Below are 11,475 nucleotides of genomic sequence, written 5' to 3' on the forward strand. Positions count from 1 at the left end.
TCCTGTGCCCTTGCTCAAGGGCTGGTCTCCACCCTTTCCATGGTTCCCACCCTTCTCCTTGCAGGCTGGATTACAGGCGGCCTGAAGATGGGCTTGACTGCTTTTGCATACCTACTCCTCCCTAGCTGGGCAAGACTGAGCTCACACGTGAGGCCAGTGGCGGCCAGCAGGCTTCTACCCCTGCCAACAGAACCATGCCTCCATGTCCCACCGCTACCCGCCCTCCAGTGAGCCCTCAGCTGTGTGGGGTGCGGGCGCTGCAGCTCAGACCCTAACACTCACTACTGTAGACCTGAAAGCTCCCTCCTCCCTCAGTGCCGTGGGGGAGCTTGTTTGGCTGCTCTCCTGCTTCCCTTTGCTGGTATTGCTGTTTCCACAGGAAATAAACACTTCAGATTTGGGTAGTGACTTGTCCCAAGGGTTAGGGTGGCTGTCTCCCAAAATGTTTCTCCCTGTGCCTCCTAGATTACCCTCTCTTCCTGCTACTCTGGTCCTCTCTTCTCTTGCCATTCCCCAGAGCCCCGGGTGAGTGGTTGTGAAAGAGGTTTTCTACATGGTCCCTTTAAGAAGAATCCTGGGTCTGAGAAATAAGACTCTTTCTCACAAATAGTATCCTGACTTGTTTCCAGCTAAATACCATCCATACGCCTCTTCTAGGCTCTGGGGCTGCAGGCCGGGGCTTTGTTCCTGGGGCTCAGGATCCTCCCTTCTCTGCTAAACTCACTTCCCACCCAGAGAGTTTCTCCCAGCTGCTGTTCGCTCTGGGAGCTGGGCAGCCCTCTCCGCGTTTCCACTTTTCCTACCAGTCTTGGTGTGGCTTCTTCAGTGTTCCTTGGTTGAAGAGTCCTCTTAGTTTAGTTCAAAGTTGGTTTTTCCAGATGATAGTTCTTAAAATTATTTTGTAATCCACTTTGGTTTTGGGAGGTGGATGTTGGTACGTCCGCCTACTCCAGCACCATCTTGTCTTCTCTCTATCTAGTTTTCTTTGTCCCATTGTGGTTTTAATTTGCATTTTTCTCATGATTAGTGAATTAAGGATCTTTTCATATGTCTATTGGCCATACTTTTGTCCTCTTTGAAGAAGTGTCTATTCAAATCCTTGGCCCCTTTTTTAATTGGAGTGTTTTTTCCTTATTTTGATGTTGAGTTGTATGTGTTTGTTATAAATTTCAGACATTAACCCCTTATCAAAGATATCTTTGTTGAAAATCTTCTTCAATTCAATAGGTTGTCTTTTGCTGATGCTTTTGTTTGCTGTTCAAGAACATTTTAGTTTAATTCAGTCCCAATTTGTTTATTTTATCTTTCCTGAGAAGATACAGAAGAAAAATATTACTAAAACAATATCAAAGATTTTACTTCCTATGTTTTCTTCTAGGATTTTTTTTATAGTTTTGAGCCTTACATTTAAGTCTCTAATTCATTTTTAGTTTATTCTTGTGCATGATGTAAGAAAGAGCTTCAGATTCTTTATTTTTTTTCACATATCTCTCCAATTTTCCTAACATCACTTATTGAATAAGTTATACTTACCCTATTGCATGTTCTTGAATCTTTTGTCAAATGCTTATTGACCATATAGATGTGGATTTATTTCTGCATTTTCTATTCTGTTTCATTGACCTATGTGTCTGTTTTTATGTCAGTACCATGCTGTTTTGCTTACTATAGCCTGTAGCATAATTTTATATCAGGTAACATGCTACCTTCAACTTTGTTCTTCTTTCTCAAGCTTGCTTGTCCAAGATTTTTTGTGGGTCCATACAAATTTTAAGATCATTTGTTCTAGTTTTCTGAAAAATCCCATTGATATTTTGATGGGAATTGTATTGAATCTGTGGCTTGCTTCTGATAGTATGAACATTTTACATTGTTAATTCTGCTTATCCATAAGCATGGTACATGCTTTTATTTATTTATACATTTTTCAACTTCTTTCTTCAGTATCTTATAATTTTTGAAGAAACTTGAAGAAATGATTTAAAACATTCCTAACTAGGTGAAGGAAATAGACATACAAATCCAGAAATTACAGAGAGTTCCAAACAAGATGAACCCAAACAGGTCTTCACCAACACACATCATAATTAAAATGATAAATACTAAAAACAAAGAAAGAATCTTCAAAACAGCAATAGTGAAGCAGTTAGTTACCTACAAGGGGAGCTCCCATAGAACTATCAGCTGATTCCTCAACAGAAACTTTGTAGGCCAGAAGAGATTGGCAAGAAATATTCAAAGTAGTGAAAAGCAAGGACCTACATGCAAGATTATTCTACCCAGCAAAGCTATCATTTAGAATTAAAGGACAAATAAAGAGTTTCCCAGACAAGAAAAAGCTTGAGTTTATCATCACCAAACAAGTATTACATGAAATGTAAAGGGTCTTCTTTAGGAAGAAGAAGAAAAAATTAAAAGTATGAACAATCCTCATGTATTTTTGCAGCTTTGGGAAATTTTCTATGATTATCCCCTTAATAACTCTCTCCTTTTGTATTATTTTTACCTCATTTTATGGAATTCTAACTAATCACCTTATGGCCCTGTTTTGGATTTCTCCTTTGTTACCTGTATCTTTTTCTCACATTTTCTAGTCCTGCCATTTGTTCCACATTATTGAAGATTTCTACAATTTTGTATTCAACATTTCTATTGATTTTAAAAGTCAGACTTCAGAAGTATTTTATTTCCCCAAACTCAAGTTCTTCAGGTTTTTTTTATTTATAACATTCATTCTAATTTTATGATACTATATCTTCTTGAATTGTCTGAAAACAATAAAAAGTAGACTCTTGTCTTTTAAGTTGTAGGAAATCTTTTATTCCTTCTCTTCTAAGTTCTTTGACTGGTCTAACAATCAAATTTATAAAGATAGGTTAATTGGAGAAAAAAACAATTTTAATTTTGTACATACAAGAGCTCCTAGAAATAGGAGTGTTCTTAAAGTGACCAAAGCAGGCACCATTTATTTCTTTTAAACAAAGACATCATTCTTTTTGAAGAATTTATAACGTAGTTTGGGTTTGGGGTAGTAAATTAATGAAAAAGTAATAAAGTTTGTTTATTTAGCCTTCCTGGACCCGAATTCCCTATTTCTGGTGATAAAAGTGCCTTCTATTCTCCAGGTGCAGAAAGGGTAGCTGCCGTGAACCAGCATGACTCATAATTATGCAGGTCTTGAGTGAGAACAGTGTGGGATTAGGAAATAAACACAGAGAGAAAAAGGATGGAATCTGGAGGCCTCCTGTAGGCTGATGGCATACAAGAACGGGGCAGGTGGGGAGTACCTCCATCCAGCTTTATTATATAGTGCAGAGAACAAAAGACATTTGTAAAACAAGGAAGTTTCTGATACAAAGTCACATATCTAAGATATAAACAGGAATCCTCTTAAGAGTGCACCACCGCCCTACAATGCAATAGCCAAAGGTGTGGGGAAGAGCTTAGTCTTAAAAGGGTGTGGGGAAGAGCTTTAGTCTTTAGGCTAAGCCCTGGACTGTAAGAACTTTGTCAACTTAGAACCTGTCTCCCACAGGTAGCCCTCACATGGACAATTTATTTTTTGCTTTCAAGAAGACAAAGGATAGTCATAGTGTCCTTCTTGCCCTGGCTTCTTCTTAAGTAACTTTAATTCAGAATAATCAGTATGCTAGTATTGTTGCTTTCTTTCTCTTTCTCTTTTTCTTTCTCCAATTCTTTGTTTTCTTTTCTCCTCTTTGTGTTCTTTCTCTTCCTCCTCCTTCTTCTTCTTCCAACTCTTTTTTTTTTGTTAATTCTGTAACAGACTGCTGTAAAGCAATACCAAAAAATCCATAACACCAATATGAGACAAAAACATGTGGACTGATCTGAAACAATGTGGTGGACACTGTGAGTTGCTGCCTAGTTCCTCCATCAGAAAGAAAGCCCTCCCCCCGATCTGGGAGTGCCAACTTCAGATGGATTACAGCTATGTCAATCCCAGTTAATTAGCTGTGTGGTTTGAGTGCTGCTTTGTCCAGTATTCCACCTGCTCCTAGGACAGCCAACATTTGGAGTCTGTTCTGTGAGAATACAAGAAACCCATCTCCCTTGTCTAGATTTGAGACAACTCCGGAGGACCATCCCAACTCCTGAATTCCTTGTGAGGCCACTGAAGGCATGTGGTGCAACACATCACATTTTAACTTCTATGCTGTTCAGTCCTGTTTCCTTTAATGCTCTTTTATGGGGATCCTTTTATGGGGATCGATCCCAAGAACACTCCCCAGTAAAGTTCCTGCATGCAAACCTTTATCTCAGAGTCTATTTCCTGGGGAACTAGACATATGTTCTTGGAAGTCATAAAAGTAAGTGTTGAAAAAACTAAGTACAGAAAATGATAACAGTTCTTCCTCTGCATTAGGTTTAAGAAGGGTTTGGAATGTTTTATATTATAAGCCATTTTATTATATTTATTTTTCCCCATGTTAAACAGAAAATAAAATTTAGGGCTGTTGAAGTTTGAAAAGAGCAAAGTAACTGTAGAGAGGACTTGTAACTTAATACAGAAGTTTCAGAATTCCATTCTTTATTCACCTTATATTAATTCCCATTGAACTTATAGAAATATCTGCATTAGAAATCATGCCATAGATTTTACAAATTTTCTTTTCAGTAGACATACCAGAAAAGCACATGGAGGAAAGGACTAATGCACTAAGACTAATTTTATGTGGAAGTAAGGCCACTAGAGAAATATGTGTTCATTTAATAAGAATTTATCAAGCACCTACTATGTGTCAAAAATGCTAATGTGTATATGTGGGTGAGTGGGGGATAGGCAATAAGAATTAAACCTATAAATATGTAATACGTCAAGTGATGAGAGGTGCTAGAGAGAAGGATGAAGCATATGTAGTCACTGAAGCAGCTTCAGAGAGGAGGGTTGGCCATGGGACAGTTTTTTGGAAGAAAAGATTTGAATACTTATGGAGAGTAAAATAAAGACTGCCATGCTAAGGGGGTCTCCACAGCTGCCTCCTAACTCAGTGACTGCCAGTTAGAGTGAGAGAACTCTGCTCCTACTAACTTTGTGCTTTAACAGTAAGCTCAGAAAAACAGTACTTTGGAAAACTGTTGAAATAGCTGTTTCCTCCCTATCCACACAGGAGATTAGCGTTCCAATAAAGAAAAGTAAATATCCGAACTGACTCGTTATTGTTTCATAAAGTATGGAAGTTGTGGAAAAGCTCAATCTCATAAAGAAACTATCTCTGACTCTCTGAAAGATCAATCATCTTATTGATCATCTTAGACACTCTCAGGTACTCCCCCCCTTCCTCTCTGTAAAGTTGGACACGCAGAGGGGAAAAATGACCAAAGAAAAACACAGTGCAATGTGTGAAGGCATTGGCTTAATTTAAGGAAGCAAGGCAACTGGCACATTTAAAGTAGCTACTAGAAGTAACAAAAGAAAATGTGAGCAAGTCTAACTCAAATGGGTTAAAGAGAGCAAGAGAAAAGATCACTGTGAGTAAACAGTGAGGAAATCTGACACTGAGAAGTTTGCTTATAAATGAAGAACATAGTTTCCTGAAAGTTAAAGTATATTAAAGTGAACAGAGAAAAGCAGATTAGATTCTTCAGGAAAGCAAATCATCAAATGTGATGACAAAGAAAGAAATTCTCTGATTCAGAGAAAGGGGGTGAATAAAGGGGAGAAAGATTTTAAATGACATGGAGGACATATCTGAATTTTTTCATTTATTTGTCATTGGAATCATAGAATAAAGGGGAGAAAACAATGAAGAGGAATGATAAAAACAGGCATTTAGCAAATGGTTACTATGTGCCAAACTCTGTTCTAAGTTTTCAACATATGCATACTTGCTTAATTCGGATAACAATCTTACAAGGCAATGTTATTGTTATCTCCCTGTTAACCACTGTGGGAAATTAGGAACAAATTCCATAATTTGACCTTGGGCACAGAACTTAGAAAAATGGAGCAAGGATCTAAATCCAGGATCATAACCATGATTCTGTATTGTCTGTGAAAGTTAAATAAAATACAAGATGAAAATGACCCAGTTTTATCTTTACCATCAGATTGGGAAGGATTTGTAAGGAACTTGGCTGTTTCTCACTTGGTTTGAAAGTATGAATGTACCATGAAATTATATATATAAATGTCATGTTTATTTTCTTCTGATACTTTATGGTCTCATATTTCATTGTTTTCTTTTGAATTAATCTGGGCTAAGTGTTAGTACACAGCTAAGGTAAAGATGAAATATAAATATTTCCACATAATTATCATAGCTCATTTATTGAATTTTATAATTTCCCTAATGATTTGACCTGCCATTGATAAACACTAAGCTTGATAAATTCATATATATTCCTGCTTAATCCTGAGTGTACTTTATAATGTAAAAATTTCTGTTTATCTATTTGAGATTTTAAGTTTATTAACATAGAGTTGTATATAGAGTTCTGTTTTACATATAACGATTTTCTCAGCATCTGTGGCTATATATGCTTTTTAAAAATTTTCCAGTTGGGGTTGTTCATTGAGGACTGAGTATTTTGGCAGAATAATCATCAGAGACTTTAACCTATTTAATTGAAGTTAAAATGAATTGAGTACTGGAAGGAATTTTTCCAAACAAAAAAAAAAACAGCAACTTTGTGCAAGATCCTGAATAGCTGCCTGTGCAGGGCTTTCCTCCCCTGTCCCCTGTATTTGGGTCTGTAGGACAGAATGTCCACAGCCTAAAGCTGGGATGCAAGTGTGCCCCATGGGCCATAGTGCCTCTGGTTAGCAGTCTTTGCCTTTCTCCGGCATAAGTATTATAATCATGACATCCTAACCAAGCTCCAACTTAATTCTGCATGGTCAGATACCAGTGGCTAATGAAAAAGATGTTTTTCTCTGGATTTATGCCATGGGCAAGAAAGGCAGCAGCTGCATTCAAGATGTCTTTCCCAGGAAGATTGGAGCTCATAAAATGCTGATGTCCTCCTCCTTAACACAGTACTTTACTTTTCTACAGCCTTATGTGGTACTCACGCCCTCCCAGTTATATGCAGGTGTGGCAAGGCCCCATGAGCTGAATGTCCGTGAATACCTAATACATGTCATGCTTCTTGTAGATAGGATCAGTGGCTATGACTCCACAGACTTCTTCGGCAAAGGCCTGAGCTTAAGCTTTTTGCAAGGGTTTCATCCTTCATTATTTATTATAAACAAAGAAACAATGTACCTGAATGAATAATAGTAGGAAATTAAGAAAACAAATTATAGATGTTTCTTGATTTATAAGGGGTTATGTTCCTATACATCCCATCATATGTTGAAAATATTGTTAAGTTGAGCCTGACCAGTGGTGGCACAGTGGATTGATGTTGGCCTGGGATGCTGAAGGCCCTGGTTGAAACTCTGAGGTTACTGGCTAGAGCACGGGCTTGCCAGCTTGAGTGTGGGGTCACTAGCTTGAGCATGGGAACGTCAATGTGATCCCAAGGTCACTGGCTTGAAGCTCAAGGTTGCTGGCTTGAGCAAGGAGTCACTGGCTCAGCTTGAGTGCCCTCCCTTCTACTGTCAAGAAAAATATGAGAAACAATCAATAAACAACTAAAGTAAAGCAACTATGAGTTGATGCTTCTCATCTCTCTCCTGTCCCCCCTCTCTCTCTTGCTACCCCCCCACAAAAATATGGTAAGTTGAAAATACATTTAATACAACTGACCTACCAAATGTTATGGCTTAGTCTAGCCTTCCTTAAACGTGCACAGAACACTTACATCAGCCTACAGTTGGGCAATTATCTTGAGCTTCATCTCAAGAGTAATTGCTTCCTCTTCTCACCAGAAGTAGGAGACTCATATAAGTGTTTTGTAGACATGATGGGATGCAAAAACACAAAACACACTACACAAAACATTCTGGTCATATAGTACACTAGTTTGGGTTGTTTTCCCTCATGATCATGTTGGGTGACTAGGAACTGTGACTTGCAACTGTTACCCAGCATTATGAGAGAATATTGTACCACGTAAAACTAGCTTAGGAAAAGATCAAAGTAAAAAATTCAAAATGCAGTTTCCCATTGATACGTGAAGACACATGTAGCCCCATGTTCATTGCAGCACTGTTCACAGTGGCCAAGACATGGAAACAACCAAAAAGTCCTTCAATAGAAGACTGGATAAAGAAGATGTGGCACATATACACTATGGAATACTACTCAGCCATAAGAAACAATGACATCAGATCATTTACAGCAAAATGGTGGGATCTTGATAACATTATAAGGAGTGAAATAAGTAAATCAGAAAAAAACAAGAACTACATGATTCCATACATTGGTGGAACATAAAAATGAGACTAAGAGACATGGACAAGAGTGTGGTGGTTACCAGGGGTGGGGGGAGGGAGGACAGGGGGAGAGTTAGGGGGAGGGGGAGGGGCATAGAGAACTAGATAGAGGGTGGCGAAGGACAATCTGACTTTGGGCGAGGGGTATGCAACATAATTTAATGACAAAATAACCTAGACATGTTTTCTTTGAATATATGTACCCTGATTTATTAATGTCATCCCATTACCATTAATAAAAATTTATTTAAAAAAAAAATGCAGTTTCCACTGAATACATGACCCTTTTGCATTATTTTAAAATCATAAGTAGGACCATCCTAAGTTGGAGACCATCTATATTTGAGAAACATCATTTTTAGTAGGTGAAATTTTGGTCCCCACAATTTCTGTCCCCCTGATGGGACTCCTGTGGTTATATTACATGGCAAAAGGGACTTTTTAGCTGTAATTAAGATGACTAATCAGCATGTTTTAAAACAGAAAGCTTATCCTGGATATTTGGCTGTGCCCAATGTAGTCACATGAGTCCCTAAAAGCAGAAAAGGAAGGCAGATAGAAGTGGTAGAGAGAGAAGTCAGAAGAATTTAAAGCACAGGAAGGATTTGATGTACTGCTGTTGGCCTGAAGGTGCAGGAGACCCTGTGTCAAGAAAAGAGGGACATCAATCCTACAATTGCAGGATACTGAATTCGGCCAGTCACCAGTGATCTTGGAAGAGGAGCTCAAACTCCAGCTGAGAACTGTAACTACTGCCAATATTTTTATTTCAACCTTTTGAGACTCAGAGGAACTGGGAAATAATGAATGAGTGTTGTTTAAGCTGTTGTATAATTATGGGGAATTTGTTATGGCAGCAATTGATAACTATTACATCTTATGAAATACTATATATATTTTAAAACTGCATTAGAAATAATCATGTAGTAGAATCACAAAAGTAAACTTAACTACGCCTCTGATGTGTAGAGAAAATATACTTCATTTTTATATATAACTAACACATCATTCTCTCTCAAGTCCCCACCCACAGGTCACTAGGAAGAATGACCTATATTAAATCTGGTTTTAATACTAAATTTAATACTATCAGTCCAGTCTGATAACTTAAATGATCACTTTGGGTAATATTCAATTATTCTTTTATTAAAAAGCTCAATTTCTCTTAATTTTCTTGCTCCTCTTACTTACCCTGCTAAGAATCTACATATTTGAAAGAATACCAGAATGAATGATTTAAGAAAAGTCATGACATTAAAGGGGAAAAATGTCCTCTGATCTTTGTGGTGACAATGTATGCTGGTCTTGAGGACAATGTTTCTTTTGCCTAGATTCTCTGGCCCTGCTGGCACTCAAGACAGAACATGTTGGCTGTTCTAACTCATATTCTTCTCTCTCTCAGCTATTTTGGGCCTGGAAGTTTTCTCTGTTTGACACCACCCACCCACACCTCATCTCTCCCTGGCAGAATAAGACTCTTCAAGGTTTGGCTTTGTCTCTGCTTTAGTTTAGTTCAAAGAAACTGCTGCAGAAACTCCTCTTGCTCTCTTTCTGACACATCTTCCAAGGACTCTTCAATAGGACTTGCAACATTTGGGGATCCTGTTTTTATCACACAGAAACTGAGGATGGCCCAGAAAAAGCCCAAATCGCTCTAGTGTCAAGCCCTGGCCGACCCTGAAGGAAAACTGGAGCATATATGTGCCTGTCTCAATCCACTCCTTTCTGCCTTGCCTTTCTCCTTTCTTATTGTTAGTGTAGGTATCTAGTTAGTTAAGGAAGGGAGCAAATGAAATTAGACAGTCACCCTGATTCACTAGGAAGCCACAGCATTCACAAGCTCCCTAGGGGACAGCCTTATCCTCTGCTGAGGGGACTTAATCCACGATGTGAGAAGCTAGAATCAGCAACCCTGTCATTACACAGGATTACCAATGGAGGAATAAAAACAGTAGGGGAAATTCTTTTTTGGGGGCACTTGTACAATAGAAACCAGATAACACAGCAAAAATTTGAAGCTTGCACAGTAGGAGCCAAAATGCCACATAAAGAGGCAGAGTCTAGCCTGGAAAATGTAGGGAAAAGACTAGATTGGATAGGGTAAGGGCCCTGCACAAGCCCATGAAGGATTAAGAAAGAGATTGGTTAATTTGAAAGAAACACTGCTCTCTTCCAAGCTTGAGGTAATATAATCAAAACTTAACAAAGGCCCATCTTGGAAACACATGTTTGTTTGTTTCCTCCTTCACTCCTTTGTTTGTTTTCCTTTATCTTCATAGCAGCTATGGCTCCCAGTAAGGGCCCAAACAGCTGCCTGGGTGCAGCACAATGCCTATGGAGTGCAGCTGGGAACAGAGACTAGGCTGGACTACCAGAGTCCAGGGTGATGGCACGGCATTACAGTTCTGGATTCTGACCCTCCTGGTAGTCACTTATGTTCACCAGGACTTCTGTGGTGCCACAGAGCTAAGCCACCAGTCATAAATGAGACAATGGCACCTGAAGGCAGTCCTTTATTTCTGCGCTAATAAATCTTACCAGTATGCCTCATATTCCAATACATGGGTCCCTGAAATGCTTTTGTTTCAAATCCGTGAAAGAACATTATTTCCACTGAAAACCTTATTACATCTCCTATGTTATATCCTATTATCAAGAATGAAACATTCTGAATTTATTGTCATGTGTAGAGGCCTTCTTTGCCAAACTGTGAGAGGGCTCTAGAAGTATGATTGCTATAATTTGAAATGACAGAAGATAACGTTTGAGAATCCTAACTCAACAGCACTTACCCTGCCACCTAATTTTCTTTTGGCAAAGTCCTAATTTTCTTATCAGAAGCTAATTTTGTTATTTTCTTTTTAATTTCTTCTGAAATATATGCTCAGCTTCCTGCAGGAAGATGAATGAGGTAAGAAACAAAGTATATTAATAACATTCAAAATATCAACACCTTATAATTACTTACTTATGATTGTTATAAAATTATTATATCTTATTAAATAAAAGGAAAAACTTACAAAGCAGTAAGTAAACTATAATGGTATAAAAAATGAAAACTTGAACACTAGAAAGTTAACTTCATTTGCACATTAGTGAGCTTATGGAAATTTTGAATTTGTTCTTTGTGTCTT

The 11,475-nt window shown here is 38.2% G+C and overlaps 1 long non-coding RNA gene across 1 annotated transcript; it reads left to right on the forward strand.

Moving 5' to 3' along the window:
• Positions 1-8,930: 8,930 nt before the first annotated feature.
• Positions 8,931-10,041, forward strand: LOC136381400 (uncharacterized). The gene is made up of 2 exons (XR_010747062.1): positions 8,931-9,086; positions 9,744-10,041. It is a non-coding gene; the product is annotated as an uncharacterized lncRNA (long non-coding RNA).
• Positions 10,042-11,475: the final 1,434 nt, after the last annotated feature.

This window comes from Saccopteryx leptura, chromosome 9 (genome assembly GCF_036850995.1).
Source record: "Saccopteryx leptura isolate mSacLep1 chromosome 9, mSacLep1_pri_phased_curated, whole genome shotgun sequence".
In the NCBI taxonomy this organism is placed as follows: domain Eukaryota; kingdom Metazoa; phylum Chordata; class Mammalia; order Chiroptera; family Emballonuridae; genus Saccopteryx; species Saccopteryx leptura.